Here is a 24884-nt window from a genome sequence, read left to right as displayed (position 1 = left end):
TTTTGAGACACAGTTCCTTCCAGCAGATCAAAATATACCCTAAATCTCTAGTGTATGGCTTTGTTCTAGTCTCCTGCCTGATCACATTCTCTCCCCCCCACTTTTTTAATCCTCTTCTTTCTTTTTTCAACCAACTTTATCTTATCAATTCCTTTTATAAAATCTTTTATAATTTTCATCTTTACAGTCATATTCCATCCCTTCATCATATTAACCCTTATTTTTGTACATATATAAGTTTTTCTTTCTTTAAAATTTTGGGAGGAACTTTCTTCTAACAGACCAAAATATGTCCAAAATCTAGTGTGTGGCACTGATCTATGCAGCAGCCTGATCATATTTGATCATAATTTGTTTTTTTTTTGTTTGTTTTTACCTTTTACTTTTTCTTTTTTCTTTCTTTCACTTTCTTTTCCCAGTTTTAGCTCTTTTCTGATTTGTTTAGTGTATATTTTCTGGGGACATTGTTACCCTGTTAGCATTTTGTTTTCTCATTCATCTATTCTCCTCTGGACAAAATGACAAGACAGGAAAAATCACCTCAACAAAAAGAACAAGAGGCAGTACCGACTACCAGGGACCTAATCAATGTGGATATTAGTAAGATGTCAAAACTAGAGTTCAGAATGGTGATTTTAAAGATACTAGCTGGGCTTGAAAAAAGCATGGAAGTTATTAGAGAAACCCTTTCTGGAGAAATAAAAGAACTAAAATCTAACCAAGTCGAAATCAAAAAGGCTATTAATGAGGTGCAATCAAAAATGGGGACGCTAACTGCTAGGATAAATGAGGCAAAAGAAAGAATCAGTGAGATAGAAGACCAAATGATGGAAAATAAAGAAGCTGAGAAAAAGAGAGATAAACAACTACTGGATCAGGAGGGCAGAATTTGAGAGATAAGTGATACCATAAGACGAAACAAGAGATTAGAATAATTGGGATCCCAGAAGAAGAAGAGAGAGGGGCTGAAGGTATACTGGAGCAAATTATAGCAGAGAACTTCCCTAATTTGGGGAAGGAAACAGGCATCAAAATCCAGGAGGCACAGAGAACCCCTCTCAAAATCAATAAAAATAGGTCAACACCCCAACTTCTAATAGTAAAACTTACAAGTCTCAGAGACAAAGAGAAAAACCTGAAAGCAGCTCGGGAGAAGAGATCTGTAACCTACAATGGTAGAAACATTAGATTGGCAACAGACCTATCCACAGAGACCTGGCAGGCCAGAAAGAGAAAAATGTGCAGTCAAGAATACTATATCCAGTTAGGCTGTCATTGAAAATAGAAGGAGAGATAAAAAGCTTCCAGGACAAACAAAAACTAAGGAATTTGCAAACATGAAACCAGCCCTACAAGAAATATTGAAAGGGGTCCTCTAAGCAAAGAGAGAGCCTAAAAGCAACATAGACCAGAAGGAACACACACAATATACAGTAACAGTCACCTTACAGGCAATACAATGGCACTAAATTCCTATCTTTCAATAGTTACCCTGAATGTAAATGGGCTCAATGCCCCAATCAAAAGACACAGGCTATCAGATTGGATAAAAAAACAAGACCCATCGATATGCTGTCAGCAAGAGACTCATTTTAGACCCAAAGACACCCCCAGATTGAAAGTGAAGGGGTGGAAAACCATTTACCATGCTAATGGACATCAAAAGAAAGCTGGGGTGGCAATCCTTATATCAGACAAATTAGATTTTAAACCAAAGACTGTAATAAGAGATGAGGAAGGACACTATATCCTACTTAAAGGGTCTGTCCAACAGGAAGATCCAACAATTGTAAATATCTATGCCCCTAACATGGGAGCAGCCAATTATATAAGGCAGTTAATAAGAAAAGCAAAGAAACACATTGACAACACTACAATAATAGTGGGGGACTTTAACACCCCCCTCACTGAAATGGACAGATCATCTAAGCAAAAGATCAACAAGGAAATAAAGACTTTAAAGGACACACTGGACCAAATGGACTTCACAGACATATTCAGAACATTCCATCCCAAAGCAACAGAATACACATTCTTCTTGAGTGCCCATGGAACATTCTCCAGAATAGATCACATCCTAGGTCACAAATCAGGTCTCAAACAGTACCAAAAGACTGGGATCATTCCCTGCCTATTTTCAGACCACAAGGCTTTGAAACTAGAACTCAATCACAAGAGGAAAGTCAGAAATAACTTAAATACATGGAGGCTAAAGAGCATCCTACTAAAGAATGAATGGGTCAACCAGGAAATTAAAGAAGAATTTAAAAAATTCATGGAAACAAATGAAAATGAAAACACAACTGTTCAAAATCTTTGGGATACAGCAAAGGCAGTCCTAAGAGGAAAGTATAGAGCAATACAAGCCTTTCTCAAGAAACAAGAAAGGTCTCAAATACGCAACCTAACCCTACACCTAAAGGAGCTGGAGAAAGAACAGCAAATAAAGCCTAAACCCAGCAGGAGAAGAGAAATAATAAAGATCAGAGCAGAAATCAATGAAGTAGAAACCAAAAGAACAGTAGAACAGATCAACGAAACTAGGAGCTGATTCTTTGAAAGAATTAACAAGACTGATAAACGCCTAGCCAGACTTATCAAAAAGAAAAGAGAAATGACCCAAATCAACAATATCATGAATGAAAGAGGAGAGATCACAGCCAACACCAAAGAAATACAAACAATTCTAAGAACATATTATGAGCAACTCTATGCCGGCAAATTAGATAACCTGGAAGAAATGGATGCATTCCTAGAGATGTATCAACTACCAAAACTGAACCAGGAAGAAATAGAAAACCTGAACAGACCTATAGCCACTAAGGAAATTGAAGCAGTCATCAAAAATCTCCCAAAAAACAAAAGCCCAGGGCCAGATGGCTTCCCAGGGGAATTCTACCAAACATTTAAAGAAGCATTAATACCTATTCTTCTGAAACTGTTCCAAAAAATAGAAATGGAAGGAAAACTTCCAAACTCGTTTTATGAGGCCACCATTACTTTGATCCCAAAACCAGACAAAGACCCCATCAAAAAGGAGAATTACAGACCAATATCCTTGTTGAACATGGATGCAAAAATTCTCACCAAAATACTAGCCAATAGGATCCAACAGTACATTAAAAGGATTATTCACCATGACCAAGTGGGATTTATCCCTGGGCTGCAAGGTTGGTTCAACATCCGCAAATCAATCAATATGATACAATACATTAATGAAAGAAAGAACAAGAAACATACGATCCTCTCAATAGATGCAGAAAAAGCATTTGACAAAGTACAGCATCCTTTCTTGATCAAAACTTTTCAGAGTATAGGCATAGAGGGTACATACCTCAATATCATAAAAGCCATCTATGAAAAACCTACAGTGAATATCATTCTCAATGGGGAAAAACTGAGGGTTTCCCACTAAGGTCAGGAACACGGCAGGGATGTCCACTATCATCACTGCTATTCAAAATAGTGTTAGAAGTCCTAGCCACAGCAATCAGACAACAAAGGAAATAAAAGGCATCCAAATTGGCAAAGAAGAAGTCAAACTCTCACTGTTTGCAGATGATATGATACTTTATGTGGAAAACCCCAAAGACTCCACCCCAAAACTGCTAGAACTCATACAGGAATTCAGTAAAGTGGCAGGATATAAAATCAATGCACAGAAGTCAGTGGCATTCCTATACACCAACAACAAGACAGAAGAAAGAGAAATTAAGGAGTCGATCCCATTTACAATTGCACCCAAAACCATAAGATACCTAGGCATAAATCTAACCAAAGAGGCAAAGAATCTGTACTCAGAAAACTATAAAATACTCATGAAAGAAATTATGGAAGACACAAAGAAATGGAAAAACGTTCCATGCTCATGGATTGGAAGAACAAATATTGTGAAGATGTCAATGCTACCTAGAGCAATCTACACATTCAATGCATTCCCTATCAAAATACCATCCACTTTTTTCAAAGAAATGGAACAAATAATCCTAAAATTTGTATGGAACCAGAAAAGACCCCGAATAGCCAGAGGAATGTTGAAAAAGAAAAGCAAAGCTGGCGGCATCACAATTCCGGACTTCAAGCTCTATTACAAAGCTGTCATCATTAAGACAATATGGTACTGGCACAAAAACAGACACATCAATCAATGGAACAGAATAGAGAGACCAGAAATGGACCCTCAACTCTATGGTCAACTAATCTTTGACAAAGCAGGAAAGAATGTCCAATGGAAAAGAGACAGTCTCTTCAATAAATGGTGTTGGGAAAATTGGATAGCCACATGCAGAAGAATGAAACTGGACCATTTCCTTACACCACACACAAAAATAGACTCCAAATGGTTGAAAGACCTCAATGTGAGACAGGAGGCCATCAAAATCCTAAAGGAGAACACAGGCCACAACCTCTTCGACCTCAGCCGCAGCAACTTCTTCCTAGGAACATCGCCAAAGGCAAGGGAAGCAAGGGCAAAAATGAACTATTGGGACTTCATCAAGATAAAAAGCTTTTGCACAGCAAAAGAAACAGTCAACAAAACCAAAAGACAACCGACAGAATGGGAGAAGATATTTGCAAATGACATATCAGATAAAGGGCTAGTATCCAAAATCCATAAAGAACTTAAATTCAACACCCAAAGAACAAATGATCCAATCGAGAAATGGGCAGAAGACATGAACAGACATTTTTCCAAAGAAGACATCCAAATGGCCAACAGACACATGAAAAAGTGCTCAACATCACTCAGCATCAGGGAAATCCAAATCAAAACCTCAATGAGATACCACCTTACACCAGTCAGAATGGCTAAAACTAACAAGTCAGATGTTGGCAGGGATGTGGAGAAAGGGGAATCCTCCGACACTGTTGGTGGGAATGCAAGCTGGTGTAGCCACTCTGGAAAACAGTATGGAGGTTCCTCAAAAAGTTGAAAATAGAGCTACCATGTGATCCAGCAATTGCACTACTGGGTATTTACCCCAAAGGTACAAATGTAGGGATCCAAATGGGTATGTGCACCCCGATGTTTATAGCGGCAATGTCCACAATAGCCAAACTATGGAAAGAGCCAAGATGTCCATCGACAGATGAATGGGTAATGAAGATGTGGTATACATATACAATGGAATATTATGCATCCATCAAAAGCAATGAAATCTTGCCATGTGCAATGACGTGGATGGAACTGGAGAGTATTATGCTGAGCGAAATAAGTCAATCAGAGAAAGACATGAATCATATGACCTCACTGATATGAGGAATTCTTAATCTCAGGAAACAAACTGAGGGTTGCTGGAGTGGTGGGGGGTGGGAGGGATGGGGTGCCTGGGTGATAGACATTAGGGAGGGCGTGTGCTATGGTGAGCGCTGTGAATCATGTAAGACTGTTGAATCACAGACCTGTATCTCTGAAACAAATAATACATTATATGTTAAAAGAAGAAGAAGAAGAAGAAGAAGAAAAGAAGAAGAAGAAGAAGAAGAAGAAGAAGAAGAAGAAGAAGAAGAAGAAGAAGATAGCAGGAAGGGAAGAATGAAGGGGGGCATATCGGAGGGGGAGACGAACCATGAGAAACTATGGACGCTGATAAACAAACTGAGGGTTCTAGAGGGGAGGGTGTAGGGGGATGGGTTAGCCTGGTGATGGGTATTAAAGAGGGCATGTACTTCATGGAGCACTGGCTGTTATATGCAAACAATGAATCATGGAACACTACATCAAAAACTAATGATGTAATATATGGTGATTAACATAACATAATAATAAAAAATAAATAGAACAGCCTGAGTTTGCAGTACCAAAATAGAGCTGTCCAGTAATCATCTCAGGACTAGACCTGAGAGCAGACAAGAGCTTAGCAGTAAGCAGAACCAGGCCCACAAAGAAAAGGACCTCTCTATCCTGAGCACCTAGTCTTTGGCCTGGAACATAGGAGCCATTCAAGAGTCATATATATATATATTTTTTAAAGATTTTATTTATTTATTTGAGAGAGAGAATGAGAGACAGAGAGCACGAGAGGGAAGAGGGTCAGAGGGAGAAGCAGACCCCCCGCTGAGCAGGGAGCCTGATGTGGGACTCGATCCCGGGACTCCAGGATCATGACCTGAGCTGAAGGCAGTCGCTTAACCAACTGAGCCACCCAGGCGCCCTCAAGAGTCATATATTAAATGAATCAATGAGGATTGATTTGCTACACAGCAGTAGACTTTTGTTTTCATGTTTGAAGATTTTTGTGATTCCTGGTGGTTCTTGTTCTGAGCAGCAGCTCTCTTTATAAAGCTCTGTGAATAGAACAGTAGAAGGTACAAGAGATTGGGCTATCATGTATGGACGATAGAAAATTCCCTGAAAGCGTATTTTTTTCTTCTTAATTCCCCTTACAAAATCCCAGCAATTACATAATTTTCCTCTGGGTTTTTTGTTTATTTGTTTTGTCTTTCCTAAAAGTGGAGAGGGAAAAGCAGTTGTAATTCAAAGTTTCTTTCAAGCATTTGATATGTAAACCTCAGTGTACTTGCACCCTGTACTGATGGAATGCATTTTTTTTTTTTTTTTTTTTGAGAATTAACACTGGTAAATTAAACCCCAGCTCAGGAATAAAGCTCATTTGAATTATTTTTTAAGCTTCTCAATGAAATTTTTTTTTTCTCTCAATGAATTTCTAAGACTTGCTTGCTTTCCAGGTGTTTTCTCTTTGGGCTAAAGGGTTTAAAATGTAACTTAAAAAACAAATTGGGAAGCAGATACTTGCTAACAGAGTTAGTTGGAATCAGAGATTTAAGATGTATCCAGACATTTGAGACCCAACAACTATGCTGAAGGAAAAGCTGAGGAAGAAGATTAAAAGACCAAATTATGGAAGTAACTGATTTGGAAAAGACTCCCATGGAACATTGAAAACCTAGTGGTCACACTAGGGATTAAGAAATATAAGTGATTTGGGCCATTTTATTTGCTTTGAAAACCACAAAAAAAATTAGTTTTTCCATTTTACTTAAGGCTTAGAACTTCTATATGCAAAATGAATTCAAACAGATGTATTTGATTTCAAATGTTCTCCCAAAAAACCATGTCTGTACCTCCACAGAATAAAGTGACATGGGGCAAAGTGGAAAATGGGGGTCCTTATGTAATTATGCATTTATCTTATTTCCCTCCAGATGGAGAAACAGTCAGGCCCAAGTCAAGGTGGCTGCAGATGGCCTTTGAAAACATATGTTGAGTTTCATAAAAACTATAATGCAAAATTAAACTTGGGAATCCAAAGATTTCATTGAACTCCAGGGAAGAAGATGAAAGAGGTAGGGGAAGGGATAGAACATTTGAAGAAGACCTTCTTGAAACTCTCTGAATTTTGTCTGTTTACATTGGTATTTTGTAGTTGTCTATTGGGGTCCTTTTTAATGAGAGTTAAGCATGTCATTTGTCTCAATGTAAGGTGCTGGTTATAACTAATACACACACACACACACAGAGGCCACTATCATCACCACCACCATCACCATCACCATCACCTTCACCAACACACCACCACCCCTCAATGTTTGAAGACACACCCCAGCCCCCAGGCTAAAAGCAAGGACAAAACATTAGCATGCAGAAGCCAGCATACCCTGGATTCATATTTACCAAGTCTGAGGAGGATTAAAATCCTAAATTAACAGCCATCTGTTACAAAACTCCTCCAAATCAGCCCTCCTCCTATGTCACAGATCATGCATCAGCATCAGACCTTATTTGGCATTTTACTCCATGATTCAGCCAAATCTTTATTTAAGTAATTTAACTTATTTCAGGTCTACATCTCACTGATGTTCCTTGCATTTTTACTTAACTATATTCTTTGTATTTACTTTGACTGATACATCATTGCATAGTTAGATGAAAGGGAATAGCTCTGTATTTTCTAATTTGCTAACACTAAGGGAACCACTTTCTCTTTTGAGTATCTTAAGGAGAGATCCAACTTTAATACATGTGCCAGAAAACACATGGATTCTTTGTGCTGAAATTTTCAGGGATCATGACTAATGTCCAGTGCAGAGCACACTTAATGACTTTCGGTGTTAGTTGGGCTTGTTTCACCATTTGAAAATCAGCATTTGAAAATCTATTTTCAGAGATTGTACTAATCTCAAATGAGATGTGTTCTTCCTTTTTCATCTTGGCTACTGTAATAATAGAGATAATATTTAAGTGCAGAGTTTATCAATTGTTTTCTTGATATGTGTATTCTGCCAGGCAGTTTAAGATTTATAACCTCATTTAAATTATTCAAGAAAGTTATAAGGGGGTACCTGGGTGGCTCAGTCAGTTAAGCATCTGCCTTCGGCTCAGATCATGATCCCAGGGTCCCTGGAGCGAGGCTTGCACCCTGCATATGGCTCCCTGCTCAGTGGGTAGCCTGCTCTTCCCTCTCCCTCCGCAGCTCCCCATGCTTGTGCTCTCTCTCTGTGTCAAATAAATAAATAAAATCTTAAAAAAAAACAAGAAAGTTATGAGGTAGATGCGTGCTTTGCCTAGAGGCTTACATATAGAAAGTGTTAAAAAAAATATGAACTGATTTTAACTAGTAGAATGTTCTGGCCCAGAGAAGTTAAATCAAGTGCTCCTGGCCTCCTAGTGAGCATTAAGGCCAGAATTCAAGTCTAGTCCTATATGACTCAGAAATCCAATTTTCCATCTTACCAGGAATGTTCCCCTGTGATAGTAGGTCACATACCTATATTGTGGGTTATCAAAGGACTAGTATGGATCCACTCTAATTCTATTCCCAGCTCCCTTTGGATCCAGTGGGGTGAGAGAATATTCATAGCTTTGGAACAAAACTAAGTCAGCTCCAAGGGACTGAATTTGTAATCTCGGATCAGTCCAGCTATTATCTATCTGGAGCCAACTCTGAGGAAAATAAGTAACTGGTAACTTCTTTCTCAGCAACTCCCTCCCCCATAATCTCCACAGATTCATGCATGAACACACACACATGTACATACACTTACACAGCCACATCCCCATCCACACATCTCCAGGTCCTGACTTTCTCTTCTAGCCTCTCAAGGCCTATTGTCAATGACTCTTACCAATACTAGGATTGGTAGGTAGGAAGTTCCTACTTCCAGGAGGAGGACTTTGGACCAACTCAGAAGGCATTGTTTCAGCAGAAACTGATGGAGTTTACATGAAGAGCAATCTTTTCTCTGGAGTTTCAGAGAAGATATCACTTCTTCATGAGATATTCCTTGATTAAAAGGATCTTGGTACACTTTATAGATTCTTGATTATCTAGTAATTAGCTTCTAGATTTTCTTTCAAAAAATTTTATTTTGGGGATGCCTGGCTGGCTCAGTAAAGCATGCAACTCTTGATCTTAAGTTTGTGTGGAGTGTAGAGATTACTTAGAAATAAAATCATTAAAAAGAGAAAACTTTATTTTGAAATAATTATAGACTCACAGAAAGTTGCAAAAATCATACAGAGTCCTAGTACTCTTCTATCTTCCCCCAATAGAAACATCTTGCATGACTACAGTGTGATAACAAAGCCAGGAGATTGACATTATATGGTTAACTAGACTAGAGATCTTAGCAGATGTCACCAATTTTCACCTGTACTCATTTATGTATGTTCGTGTGTGTGTGTGTGTGTGTGTGTGTGTATAATTCTATGCATTTTTATCTCATGTATAGATTCGTGTAACCACTACCATAAGCACATTCTGAACTGTTTTATCCCCACAAAGCAACTCTCTCATCCTACCTCTTTATAGTCATATTACCTGCATATCCTCCCTATCCCTGTTCCCTAGAAACCACTATATATATATATATATATATATATATATATATATATATATATATATTTATATCTATATACTTTGGTCATCTCCTTAAGGTTATATAAATGGAATCATGCAGTATGTAATGTAATCTTCTTTTTTAATTGTTATGTTAATCACTATACATTACATCATTAGTTTTAGATGTAGTGTCCATGATTCATTGTGCATAACACCCAGTGCTCCATGCAGAACATGCCCTCCTCAATACCCATCACCAGGCTAACCCATCCTCCCACCCCCCTCCCCTCTAGAACCCTCAGTTTGTTTTTCAGAGTCCATCATCTCTCATGGTTCTTCTCCCCCTCCGATTTCCCCCCCTTCATTCTTCCCCTCCTGCTATCTTCTTCTTCTTCTTCTTTTTTTTTTCCTTAACATATATTGCATTATTTGTTTCAGAGGTACAGATCTGAGATTCAACAGTCTTGCACAATTCACAGCGCTTACCAGAGCACATACCCTCCTCAGTGTCTATCATCCAGTCACCCCATCCCTCCCACCCCACCCCCCACTCCAGCAACCCTCAGTTTGTTTCCTGAGATTAAGAATTCCTCATATCAGTGAGGTCATATGATATATGTCTTTCTCTGTTTGACTTATTTCGCTCAGCATAATACCCTCCAGTTCCATCCATGTCGTTGCAAATGGCAAGATCTCATTCCTTTTGATGGCTGCATAATATTCCATTCTATGTATATACCACCTCTTCTTTATCCATTCATCTGTCGATGGACATCTTGGCTCTTTCCATAGTTTGGCTATTGTGGACATTGCTGCTATAAACATCAGGGTGCACGTACCCTTTCAGATCCCTACTTTTGTATCTTTGGGGTAAATACCCAGGACTGCAATTGCTGGATCATATGGTAGCTCTATTTTCAACTTTTTGAAGAACCTCCATACTGTTTTCCAGAGTGGCTGCACCAGCTTGTATTCCCACCAATAGTGGAGGAGGGTTCCCCTTTCTCCGCATCCCCGCCAACATCTGTCATTTCCTGACTTGTTAATTTTAGTCATTCTGACTGGTGTGAGGTGGTATCTCATTGAGGTTTTGATTTGGATTTCCCTGATGCCGAGTGATGTTGAGCTCTTTTTCATGTGTCTGTTGGCCATTTGGATGTCTTCTTTGGAAAAATGTCTGTTCATGTCTTCTGCCCATTTCTCGATTGGATTCTTTGTTCTTTGGGTGTTGAGTTTGATAAGTTCTTTATAGATTTTGGATACTAGCCCTTTATCTGATATGTCATTTGCAAATATCTTCTCCCATTCTGTCAGTTGTCTTTTGGTTTTGTTGACTGTTTCCTTTGCTTTGCAAAAGCTTTTTATCTTGATGAAGTCCCAATAGTTCATTTTTGCCCTTGCTTCCCTTGCCTTTGGCGATGTTTCTAGGAAGAAGTTGCTGTGGCTGATGTCAAAGACCTTGCTGCCTGTGTTCTCCTTTAGGATTTTGACGGACTCTTGTCTCACATTGAGGTCTTTCAACCATTTGGAGTCTATTTTTGTGTGTGGTGTAAGGAAATGGTCCAGTTTCATTCTTCTGCATGTGGCTGTCCAATTTTCCCAACACCATTTATTGAAGAGACTGTCTCTTTTCCATTGGACATTCTTTCCTGCTTTGTCAAAGATTAGTTGACCATAGAGTTGAGGGTCCATTTCTGGTCTCTCTATTCTGTTCCATTGATCTATGTGTCTGTTTTTGTGCCAGTACCATATTGTCTTAATGATGACAGCTTTGTAATAGAGCTTGAAGTCCGGAATTGTGATGTCGCCAGCTTTGCTTTTCTTTTTCAACATTCCTCTGGCTATTCGGGGTCTTTTCTGGTTCCATACAAATTTTAGGATTATTTGTTCCATTTCTTTGAAAAAAGTGGATGGTATTTTGATGGGGATGGCATTGAATGTGTAGATTGCTCTAGGTAGCATTGACATCTTCACAATATTTGTTCTTCCAATCCATGAGCATGGAACGTTTTTCCATTTCTTTGTGTGTTCCTCAATTTCTTTCATGAGTATTTTATAGTTTTCTGAGTACAGATCCTTTGCCTCTTTGGTTAGATTTATGCCTAGGTATCTTATGGTTTTGGGTGCAATTGTAAATGGGATCGACTCCTTAATTTCTCTTTCTTCTGTCTTGTTGGTGTATAGGAATGCTACTGACTTCTGTGCATTGATTTTATATCCTGCCACTTTACTGAATTCCTGTATGAGTTCTAGCAGTTTTGGGGTGGAGTCTTTGGGGTTTTCCACATAAAGTATCATATCATCTGCAAACAGTGAGAGTTTGACTTCTTCTTTGCCAATTTGGATGCCTTTTATTTCCTTTGTTGTCTGATTGCTGTGGCTAGGACTTCTAACACTATTTTGAATAGCAGTGGTGATAGTGGACATCCCTGCCGCGTTCCTGACCTTAGGGGGAAAGCTCTCAGTTTTTCCCCATTGAGAATGATATTTGCTGTAGGTTGTTCATAGATGGCTTTTATGATATTGAGGTATGTACCCTCTATGCCTATACTCTGAAAAGTTTTGATCAAGAAAGGATGCTGTACTTTGTCAAATGCTTTTTCTGCATCCATTGAGAGGATCATATGATTCTTGTTCTTTCTTTTGTTAATGTGTTGTATCACGTTGATTGATTTGCGGATGTTGAACCAACCTTGCAGCCCAGGGATAAATCCCACTTGGTCCTGGTGAATAATCCTTTTAATGTACTGTTGGATCCTATTGGCTAGTATTTTGGTGAGAATTTTTGCATCCATGTTCATCAGGGATATTGGTCTGTAATTCTCCTTTTTGATGGGGTCTTTGTCTGGTTTGGGGATCAAAGTAATGGTGGCCTCATAAAACGAGTTTGGAAGTTTTCCTTCCATTTCTATTTTTTGGAACAGTTTCAGAAGAATAGGTATTAATTCTTCTTTAAATGTTTGGTAGAATTCCCCTGGGAAGCCATCTGGCCCTGGGCTTTTGTTTGTTGGGAGATTTTTGATGACTGCTTCAATTTCCTTAGTGGCTATAGGTCTGTTCAGGTTTTCTATTTCTTCCTGGTTCAGTTTTGGTAGTTGATACATCTCTAGGAATGCATCCATTTCTTCCAGGTTATCTAATTTGCCGGCATAGAGTTGCTCATAATATGTTCTTAGAATTGTTTGTATTTCTTTGGTGTTGGTTGTGATCTCTCCTCTTTCATTCACGATTTTATTGATTTGGGTCATTTCTCTTTTCTTTTTGATAAGTCTGGCCAGAGGTTTATCAATCTTGTTAATTCTTTCAAAGAACCAGCTCCTAGTTTCATTGATCTGTTCTACTGTTCTTTTGGTTTCTATTTCATTGACTTCTGCTCTGATCTTTATTATTTCTCTTCTCCTGCTGGGTTTAGGCTTTATTTGCTGTTCTTTCTCCAGCTCCTTTAGGTGTAGGGTTAGATTGTGTACTTGAGATCTTTCTTGTTTCTTGAGAAAGGCTTGTATTGCTCTATACTTTCCTCTTAGGACTGCCTTTGCTGCATCCCAAAGATTTTGAATAGTTGTGTTTTCATTTTCATTTGTTTCCATGAATTTTTTAAATTCTTCTTTAATTTCCTGGTTGACCCATTCATTCTTTAGTAGGATGCTCTTTAGCCTCCATGTATTTGAGTTCTTTCTGACTTTCCTCTTGTGATTGAGTTCTAGTTTCAAAGCCTTGTGGTCTGAAAATAGGCAGGGAATGATCCCAATCTTTTGGTACAGGTTGAGACCTGATTTATGACCTAGGATGTGATCGATTCTGGAGAATGTTCCATGGGCACTAGAGAAGAATGTGTATTCCGTTGCTTTGGGATGGAATGTTCTGAATATGTCTGTGAAGTCCATTTGGTCCAGTGTGTCATTTAAAGTCTTTATTTCCTTGTTGATCTTTTGCTTAGACGATCTGTCCATTTCAGTGAGGGGGGTGTTAAAGTCCCCCACTATTATTGTAGTGTTGTTGATGTGTTTCTTTGCTTTTGTTATTAATTGCCTTATATAATTGGCTGCTCCCATGTTAGGGGCATAGATATTTACAATTGTTAGACCTTCTTGTTGGATAGACCCTTTAAGTAGGATATAGTGTCCTTCCTCATCTCTTATTACAGTCTTTGGTTTAAAATCTAATTTGTCTGATATAAGCATTGCCACCCCAGCTTTCTTTTGGTGTCCATTAGCATGGTAAATGGTTTTCCACCCCCTCACTTTAAATCTGGGGGGTGTCTTTGGGTCTAAAATGAGTCTCTTGCAGACAGCATATCGATGGGTCTTGTTTTTTAATCCAATCTGATAGCCTGTGTCTTTTGATTAGGGCATTTAGCCCATTTACATTCAGGGTAACTATTGAAAGATAGGAATTTAGTGCCATTGTATTGCCTGCAAGGTGACTGTTACTGTATATTGTCTGTGTTCCTTTTGGTCTATGTTGCTTTCAGGCTCTCTCTTTGCTTAGAGGACCCCTTTCAAGATTTCTTGTAGGGCTGGTTTCGTGTTTGCAAATTCCTTTAGTTTTCGTTTGTCCTGGAAGCTTTTTATCTCTCCTTCTATTTTCAATGACAGCCTAGCTGGATATAGTATTCTTGGCTGCCTATTTTTCTCATTTAGTGCTCTGAATATATCCTGCCAGTCCTTTCTGGCCTGCCAGGTCTCTGTGGATAGGTCTGTTGCCAATCTAATGTTTCTACCATTGTAGGTTACATATCTCTTCTCCTGAGCTGCTTTCAGGATATTCTCTTTGTCTCTGAGACTCGTAAGTTTTACTATTAGATGTTGGGGTGTTGACCTATTTTTATTGATTTTGAGAGGGGTTCTCTGTGCTTCCTGGATTTTGATGCCTGTTTCCTTCCCCAAATTAGGGAAGTTCTTTGCTATAATTTGCTCCATTATACCTTCTGCCCCTCTCTCTCTTTCTTCTTCTTCTGGGATCCCAATTATTCTAATGTTGTTTCATCTTATGGTATCGCTTATCTCCCGAATTCTGCCCTCGTGATCCAGCAGTTGTTTATCTCGCTTTTTCTCACCTTCTTTATTTTCCATCATTTGGTCTTCTATATCACTGATTCTCTCTTCTGCCTCATTTATTCTAGCAGTTAGTGCCCCCATATTTGATTGCACCTCATTAATAGCCTTTTTGATTTCTACTTGGTTAGATTTTAGTTCTTTTACTTCTCCAGAAAGGGTTTCTCTAATAACTTCCATGCTTTTTTCAAGCCCAGCTAGTATCTTTAAAGTGATGATTCTGAACTCTAGATCTGACATCGTACTAATGTCCATATTGAGTAGGTCCCTGGCAGTCGGTACTACCTCTTGTTCTTTTTGTTGAGGTGATTTTTTCCATCTTGTCTTTTTGTCCAGAGGAGAATAGACGAATGAGAGAACAAAATGCTAACAGGGTAACAACGTTCCCAGAAAAAATACTCTAAACAAATCAGAAAAGACCTGAAGCAGTGGGAAAAGAAAGGGAAAGAGAGAAAAAAGAAAAAGAAAAAAAAGAAAAGGAAAAGAAAAAGATAAAGATAAAAACAAACAAAAACACAAAAACACAAAAAAAAACCAGAATGTGATCAAATATGATCAGGCTGGTATAGATCAGTGCCACACACTAGATTTTGGGTGTATTTGGTCTGTTAGAAGAAAGTGCCTCCCAAAATTTTAAAGAAAGAAAAACTTATATATGTACAAAAATAAGGGTTGGTATGATGAAGGGATGGAATATGACTGTAAAGATGAAAATTATAAAAAATTGTATAAAAGGAATTGATAAGAAGTTGTTTGAAAAAAGAAAGAAGAGGATTTACAAAAAAAGAGAAAAAAAAAAGGGAGAGAATGTGATCAGGGAGGGGAGTAGAAAAAAACCATACAATAGAGATTTAGGGTATATTTTGATCTGTTAGAAGAAACTATCTCAAAATTTTAAAGAGAGAACAACATATATATATATGCCAAAAATACGGGTAACTACTATGAAGGGATAGAATCTGACTCTAAAAATGAAAAATACAAATGAAAAATAAAAATGTTTTCTTTAAAAAGGGGATGATAAGATGTTGGTTGAAAAAGGGAAAAAGAAAAATTCAAAAAAAAAAGAAAAAGACAGTTAAAAAAAAAATTAACTTTGAAAGACTAAAGAATCATGGTAAAAAAAGCCATGAATTCTATGTGCATTATTCCCCTAACGCTGGAGTTCTGTCATTCCCATTGATCGGTAAACTTGGTCTTGGCTGGCTGTTCTTGCTGCTCTTCTGGGGGAGGGGCCTGTTGCCATGGTTTCCAAAAGTCTTTGCCGGAGGCGGAATTGCCCCGCCCTTGCCCGGTCCGGGCTAAGTAATCTGCTCGGGTTTGCTCTCGGGAGCTTTTGTTCCCTTCAAGCTTTCCCTACAGCTTTGGAGGCGGAGAGTGAAAATGGCGGCCTCCCAATCTCCACCCCGGAGGAGCCGAGAACTCGGGCCCCGCTCCTCAGTGAGCCCCCAGATAAAAGCCGTCAGTCACTCCCCTCTCCCCCGTCTCCGGCCGCACTCCGTGTTCACCCGGCCTGTGACCGAGTGTTTCTATCTCTGGCACCCGACCCCGTGTGGAGTCTCCAAACCCAGCAGATCCCTGCGGTGCGCTCCCACACCTCTCCTCCCGGGGGAAGAAAGTGAGTCTCCCCGTATCTGCTGCTTGTTGGGTCCCTGCTGGAGGAGCAGTGGCCCGACTGTGCCGCGGATCACGGTCTATGGCAACCCCGAGCTGAGAGCCCACGCCTGGGCTCTGTCTCTGCAGCCAGCTTCCCCACTCCGATACCTGGGAGCTCTGCTGCACTCAGGCACCCCCGGTCTTTCTGTGACCCCGACGGTCCTGAGACCACACTGTCCCACGAGGGTTCCACCCCCCGCTTAGCCACTGGAGTGATGACCCTCAGTGGAGCAGACTTCTAAAAGTTCCGATTTTATGCTCCGTGGTTCTATCACTTGCCAGAAGCGGCCGACGGAGGCCCCCTCCCCCGCCGTCTATCCTCCCAAATATCGCCTCGGATTCACTTCTCCGCATGTCCTACCTTCCAGAAAGTGGTCGCTTTTCTGTTCAGAGAGTTGTTGCTCTTCTTTTCTTCGATCTCCTGTTGAGTTCGTAGGTGTTCAGATTGGTTTGATCCCTATCCAGCTGACTTCCTGAGAGGAGACGAAATCCAGGTCTCCTACTCCTCCGCCATCTTGCTCCGCCCCCTGTAATGTAATCTTCTAAGATTGGCTTTTTTCATTTAGCATAAAGCCTATGTGATTCATTCAAGCTGTAGTATGTATCAATTGCTCATTCCTTTTTATTGCCAAATAATGTCCCAGTGTACAGATGTACTTTAGTCTAGCTATTCATGCTTCCAAGGACATTTGGGTTGTTTCCAAGTTTGGTTATCAAAAATAAGGTTACTGTGAACATTTGTGTTCAGGTTTGTGTGTGGGCATGTTTTCATTGCTCTGGGATAAATGCTGATGAGGGCAGTTGCTGAACCCTATGGTAAGTGTAAGTTTTATTTTATAAGAAAGTGCAAAGCTGTTTTCCAGAGAGGCTTCACCATTCTACATTTCTACCAGAAATGTCTGAGAGATCCAGTATCTCCACCTCCTTGCCAGCATTTTGTATTTTCATTATTTTTTAAATTTTAGCTGTTTTAATTAATGTATAGTATTATCTCAAATATCTCATTATGGTTTTATTTTGCATTTCCCTAATGACTAATAATGTTGAACAACTTTTCACATACTTATTTGTCATCTATATACATCTATATATCTTCTTTGGTGAAATGTCTGTTCAAGTCTTTCCTATTTTCTAATTGAATTATTTGTTTATTTACTGCTGGTTCCTTTTTCTTTTTTTCATAAATTTTGTTGGGGCACCTGGGTGGCTCAGTTGGTTAAGTGTCTGATTCTTGATTTCACTCAGGTCATGATCTCAGGATCATGAGATCAAGCCCCACATCGTGCTCCAGGCTGAGAGTGTAGCATGCTTAAGATTCTGTCTCTCCCTGCTCCTCTCCTCAGCTCTCTCTCTCTAAAAAAAGAAAAGAAAGAAAAATTTTTTTTGTTTTATTGTGAAATGATTGCCACAAAAGTCTAGTTAACATCTGCTGCCATATATAGTTGCAAATTTCTTTTTCTTTCTTTTTTTTTTTAAAGATTTTATTTATTTGACAGAGAGAGACACAGCGAGAGAGGGAACACAAGCAGGGGGAGTGGGAGAGAGAGAGAAGCAGGCTTCCCGCGGAGCAGGGAGCCCGATGTGGGGCTCGATCCCAGGACCCTGGGATCATGACCTGAGCCGAAGGCAGACGCTTAACGACTGAGCCACCCAGGCGCCCCGCAAATTTATTTTTCTTGTGGTGAGGGCTTTTAAATCTATTCTTTTAGCAATTTCCAAATGTGTAGGACATTATTATTAATTATAGTTACATTCTGTACATTACATCCTGTGACTTATTTATTTTATAACTGGAAGTTTGTAACTTTTGATCCCCTTCATCTATTTCACCCACTTCCACCTGTCACCTCTGATAATCACCAATCTAGTCTTGGTATCTATGAGCTCATTTTCATCTTTTTTAAAAAATTCTACATATAAGAGAGATCATACAGTATTTGCCTTTCTCTGTTTGACTTGTTTCATTTATCTCACTTCAGAAATTTGATTAAGCCAATACCCATGAAAATATTCCTTCCTCTACTCACCCTTAATTAGGGTTTAATAGTTTCTATCTCCTTGCCTTTGATCTGCTAGGTTCTCCTCTAACAAATGCTTTCCCCTCTATCCTTAGTTTATCCTGAGTTATCCATCCTGAATGGCTAGCTCAAATCCTTTCTCCTCCAAGAAACCTTCCCCAGTGGGTCAAAACCTTCATGGTCTCTCTTTTCTTGACCTTTGGTTACATTTATATAGTCATTACTGTATAACATAATGAAGGAAAGCAAAAGTTATCCATGTTTAGGGTAATTTCTGTTTTCATCTATCTGGTGCTGTATTTGGAGCCTAAGGATCCACCATTTGTAAGAAGAATGCACTGTTCTTTTATGTCCCACTAAGGGAAAAATGTTACCATTAAAATATGGTATACCACCAAATATAACACATGCTGATTTTAGAGATGCTGAAATGTGAGGGCAATATGAATCTTGGAATGGAAAAAAGAATATTTTATATGGACTGCACTTGTAATGATGGGTTCATGTTTAAGGTATGTGCTCAAGATCACCCCTGTGGTAGAGTCAGGGTTTGCATGGCTACTAGGTTCTGGGACCAATTAGAAAGCTCTTTCTGCTATTTAGTTTTTGTTGTTGTTGTTGTTGTTTAATTTAGTTTATTTTATTATGTTATGTTAGTCACCATACAATACATCATTAGTTTTTGATGACTGCTATTTAGTTCTGAAGGTTTCATACATGCTGGTTCTGTCTCCTTGGGTACTTAGAGGATTCTTGACCTCAAAAAAACTAATTGTAGTATTAACATAGGATCCAGCAATTGTACTTCTAAGAATTGAAAGCAGGGACTCTAACAGATATTTGTACATATTCGTAGCAGCATTACTCACAATAAGACAATGGAGAAAGAATCCCATGTCCACTGGTGATGAATGGAAAATGAAATGTATTTCCATGCATTGGGACATTATTTGTCCTTTTAAGGAAGAAAAATTCTGACACAGGTTACAACATGGATGAACCTTGAGGACATTATCCTAAATGAAATAAGCCAGTCACAAAAGGACAAGTGTTGTATGACTCCACTTACATAAGGTACCTAGCCAAATTCATAGAGACAGAAAATAGAATGAGGAAGAAGGGGTGCAGAATTTTTGCTTGATAGGTATAGAGTTTCAGTTTGGAAAGATGAATAAGTTCTGGAGATAGATAGTGGTGAATTACTTAATGCCACAGAAATGTGCACTTAAAAATGACTAAAAGGGTAAATTTTGTTTTGTAGATTGTATCACAATAATTTTATTAAAAGTTCCTTGAGTACTGAGCCATGGTCATGTTTTTTTGGGTTCCCCAGAGTGAGCCATATGCAAACCTTCAATGAGTGGGTATTGGCAGATTATTCAGGAATAAATCTTTGCCCTCAGCAAGCTTACACTCTTACTGTAGTGTTTTCTCGTACACACAGATATGCGTGGAACCTGTAAATCCAAGATGAGACAGAAGCAAGTGTGTGATAGTGTAAAAGAGGCTCTGCATGAAGGCTAAGGTAATTAATTCTAAGTAAGGGGAAGTCACTTTTCAAGGTGGAACAGTTTAGGAGGGTGTCATGGAATAAATGTCTTAAACTGAGCCTTAAAGACTATGTTAGTAATTAGAGTAGAATGTGTTTGGCTTCAAGGTGGATGGAAGAGCAGAAGAAAAGGCTTGGAGGCCCACAGGTTCAGAGGGGAGGCCAGGGACAAGAGGGCCACTGTGAGCAAGTGGTAAGGAATGGCACAGGATAGGAAGGGGCTGGTTGAGAAAGGATGTAGAAAGCAAGGATTAACATTTGTTTGTTTGTTTATAAACTGTGTAAAATATACATAACATAAAATTTATCATTTTAACTCTTTTTAAATGTATAGTTCAATGCATTAAGTACATTCATATTGTTGTGAAACCATTACTACCATCCATCTCCAGGACTTTTTTATCTTCCCATACTGAAACTCTGTGCCTATTAAACAATATCCCCCCATTTCTCCTTACCCCATCAAGAGAGGTTTAGTCAAGAGAGGTTTAGTTTTGAGCTAACAATTAAGCATGAGTCTTCTTTCTGGGTGTTGAGAGACCTGGAGTAGGTGTTTATTCCCCCTTGAGCTGGTTCAAATGAAGGGGTTTCATGGGGAAGAGGAGCAAAGAGCATTCTCAATGCAGTCTCAGAATGGAGCCATAATGGGGAGGACAGGGGTCCCAGATCTGAATTTACATTGGCCCTGGAAGCTTGAGCAAGCATTTACAGATTCCACCTCTAGTGCTCTCAGAATGATTTAGCTCCCCTTAGTTTGTCTGGTCAACTAACAATTACTCTATCCAGGTTCTGGAATGGTTCCTGGTCAAAGGCTGTGGGTGGTTGAGGCATAAAACATGTCCCAGAGAAGCCAGGCAGGAAGGAGTGGTAGCTCTGGAGGCAGACAGAGCAAGCATGTTGGACAGGATGGAAAAGGAATCCAAATGGTATTCAGAGAAGATTCTTTGGTCCAGCTGGGTTTTAAAAGGACCTCAAGGCCAAGGAAACCTTTTCATGGCTGTCATAGTAACCCATGTATGAGAGAGAGGGCCTAGGCTAGTGGGGAGGTGACAAAGAGAGGCTGATCCCAGAGATGTGGCAGAAGTTGAAGAACTGAGAGGTACAGCCATGAAGGATGAAGAGAGGACCAAAGAAGGAGGGTGGAGCAAAGTTGAAGCCAATGTTTGGACGTGGAGGATCTTACATGTCACTTGTGACTGTATTCCTAAAGAGCCCTGGCCATAGACTTACTTCAGTTATCCTTATTAATAACTGTTTTCAATAAGACAACACCATACAAGGGAACTTTGGTGGAGAATGAATGTAATTTGAACCCTGGTGTTCTTATCGTAGCATGACCTTGGGAAGTCATCAAATCCTCTGAATCCCAATTTCCTCATTTGTAAAATGGGACTAATAACAGGACCTGCCCCATAGGGTTGTTCTAGAGATCAGCATAATGAGGGTTGGGTGCTTGGTAAGATACTCAGGATGGAGCAGAGGTATCATCAGTTTATTAAATCAGTGTCTTCCAAACCTCTCAATCCTTCTTTGTTCTAGGCAGAGTTCTAATAAGGCCCTGCAAAATTCCACCCCCTGGTGCACACACCCTCATAGTTCCTTCCTGTGAGTGTAGGTGGAACTGTGCATATGGTGGGATTTCACTTCTGTGATTGGGTCACTAATCAATTGATTTCGAATTAATTAACAGGTAAGATTATTCAGGGTGGGTCTGGGCCAATAAGAGCAGTCTGTAAAGGAGGACTGGGCCTTTCCTGAAGTCAGAGATTCAAAGCCAGAATCTTCTGCTGGACTAGAAGGAGCACAGTCCATGTTGTGGAGAATGCAACATGGTAGGGAACAGCGGTCAGCCTCTAGGAGCTGAGTCTCAGACCTACAATTGCAAGGAATGCAATTCTACTTACAAGCATTGAGTTTGGAAGAGGAGCTAAGCTCTGGATGAGGTTACAGCCCTGGCTGACATCTGAATGCAGCTTGGTGAGACACTGGGCAGAAAACACGGCCAGCCTGTACCCAGACTCCTAAACCATGGAAACTGTGAGATAATAAATGTGCATTGTTTTAAGGATCAATTTGTGGCAATGTGTTACACAGCAAGAAATAACTAATACACTCCAATTCATCTTCTGCCTCCACCACTCTGCTGAGCCTGCACCTGTCAAGGTGTGCAATGTTCTCCAATTTGTCCTCCAGTTACAAGTCACTTCTCTTTCCTTATCTGAATCCATCTTTGGGTGACAGTTTTGCTTCCTAAAATTCTTTCCCCTTTCGACTTCTATGTCCCACACTTCTTTCATTTTCTTTCTGCAATAATACCTGCTGTTTCTTTATCTTTCTCTGGCTCCCTCTCCTCCTTTCCTCTATCTCAGAATGTTGGAGTCCTGGGGCTTAGTTCTGGGTCATCCTTACTATCTTTCTTTCCTTACATGATCCCATCCAGTCCCACAGCTTTCAAAATCATCTGTATGTCAATGACTTGCAGTACTGTATCTAGAAACTTGATCTCCTCTGTGGACTCCAAACACACATCCATACTTGATATTTCTTCTGGGTTATAACATGTCCAAGAGAGAGTTTTTTCTTTCTTTTTTTTTTTTTTTGAACTGTTTAAAATTGTTAACATTTATTGTATAATGCAATATGAATTTTTAACATAACCATATGAATTTTTCATTAAAATGTTCAACCATTTCCTACTGAAACATGTCCAAAGTTATAAAAATCCTCTCTTTTAAAGTAACCTATAGTGAATTAATCCAAAGTAATTGTGGCACTTTAGATAAAACATTTACTACACTGCATATTTTAAGTAGCTAAGGGATAGCCTGGTCAATAGCAGGTTACTGGAAAGAATTGAAAAAGCATGGCTTTCTTTAAGGAGGGAGTCATTTGGGATCACCGGGGAACATTGAGGTCTCATGAACATTGTGCAATCCCCAAAAAAACATTGTCACTCATTCCAACCCAATGCCTCTGCTGGCATGAGAAGGGGCTCCAAAGCGGAAGGAATCAACGTATGCCTTAATTTTCTCCAAATCAATTCCATGATGTAAGGCTCGCTCTGTTAGCAGCTGAGGATCATGTATTCTTTGAGTTCCTGATAGTATTTCTTCTCTTCTCATGAACATATCCTAAGAGTTGTACTGTTTAGGATTTCTTGGGTCAAGCATGGTATAGAAAGGTCTTACAGCCTTACAGGATATTTATCAAGAATATAAAAGTCTGTATCATACTTTTCTTTTACCAAACGACCCAACAGTTTTCATTGTGTGTACTCAGATCTTCTTAATCTCCCATTTGGATTCCAGCTTCCCTAAGCATAGCCAATACTTCACAATACTCAAGTCTTAAATTTGGCTCCAAAAATTTGAATGGCTCACACAGGAATTGTTTATTCACTGTCTGAATTTCAGTTGAAACCTTTCTTGGAGTCCTTTGAATATTTGTACTAAGGTGCCAGCAATTTCTTCCACAACGTCATGGTAATGGTAATTAAAAGCCATTTCAATGTCCAAACCAACAAATTCAGTTAGATGTCTGTGGGTATTCGAGTCTTCAGCTCTGAATACTGGTCCAATACAGAAAACCTTCTCAAAATCAGCACAAATACACATTCGCTTGTACAGCTGTGGGGACTGGGCCAGGTATGCATTATTTTTAAAATATGACACAGTAAATACATTGGCTCCTCCTTCACTGGCAACTGAGATAATTTTAGGAGTTTGGATCTCCACAAAATCCTTGTTAATTAAACTCTCTCAGAAAAGATGCCGGATGTCAGACTGGAGACGGAAGACTGCCTGACTAGTTGATGTCCTAAGATCAATGACTCTGTTGTCTAATCCTGTATTCTGGTTAACAGTAGCTCTTCCTTCCTCTTCTCCTTCCGCTTCAGGCTGAACAGCATCATCCAGCGGCCGGGGCAGGAGGGGTTCAGTCAAACTGATCATATAAATCTTTTGAACATGTAACTCTGTGTCTTGCTGTGTACAGCTTCCAATTTTCTGATTCACTTTTGTCACTACACCTTCTACATCTACGATGCTCTTTGTTAATGTTGGCAGCAAATTTAACCATCTGCTTGCTTGCATGGTCTCCCACCGCCACGAGCACCTGGACATTAAACTGTTGCTAACGTAGGACTAAGAAACACTACTTACCTTTAGCTGTACTTGTATGAACCCTTGCACGCACCCAAACAAATTCTTCAGCTTTGTGTACTGTCAAGTCACTAACCCGAACCAAAACACGATCTGGTTTTTCTTGTGATGGTATCATTGAAGATACTCCATATCTTTCTTTAGCATAATCTTCTGCCGCATCCATGATCTCCTGCGGCTTCTTCTGACTCTTGCAGCTGGTGCTGGCGCTGGGCATCGGGACAATGGGACCAGGCAACCGTCACCACCCTCCCTCGCAGGCTTTGGTAGGGCAGGCCTCAAGAGAGAATCCTTAATTCCATTCCAACTTCTGTCTAGACTTGTGCCTCCTGTGGTAAATGACACCGGTTTTCACCCAATGGCTGAAGCCAAACATCAGAGTCTATATTAGCTAGGATCAATCACCCCAGCAAGCACAAGTAACTACTTTCTTTTCCTGCTGAATCAGAGACATAAGAAGCTCACAGTGGCTGGGTGGCAGTCTTAACTTCCATTTCAGTGGGATCGTTGTTGTGTCTCCTGGTGGAAGCATTTCTCCCTATGTAATTAAGATCTCTAGGCCAGCAGGACATAAGGTCACAGAAACAGGAAGCAAAAATTTTGCTGGTGAGTCACTAGATGTAATAGCGAACAATGATACTCCA

General features: G+C 39.6%; 1 pseudogene; it reads right to left on the bottom strand.

Annotated features, from left to right (window-relative positions):
• Positions 1 to 22965: 22965 nt before the first annotated feature.
• Positions 22966 to 24463, bottom strand: LOC118544272 (aspartate--tRNA ligase, cytoplasmic pseudogene; annotated as a pseudogene).
• Between the last annotated feature and the right edge of the window lie 421 nt (positions 24464 to 24884).

This window comes from Halichoerus grypus, chromosome 9 (genome assembly GCF_964656455.1).
Source record: "Halichoerus grypus chromosome 9, mHalGry1.hap1.1, whole genome shotgun sequence".
Taxonomy (NCBI): domain Eukaryota; kingdom Metazoa; phylum Chordata; class Mammalia; order Carnivora; family Phocidae; genus Halichoerus; species Halichoerus grypus.
Note: the sequence above shows the minus strand (reverse complement) of the source record. Positions and strands in the feature narration are given on the sequence as shown.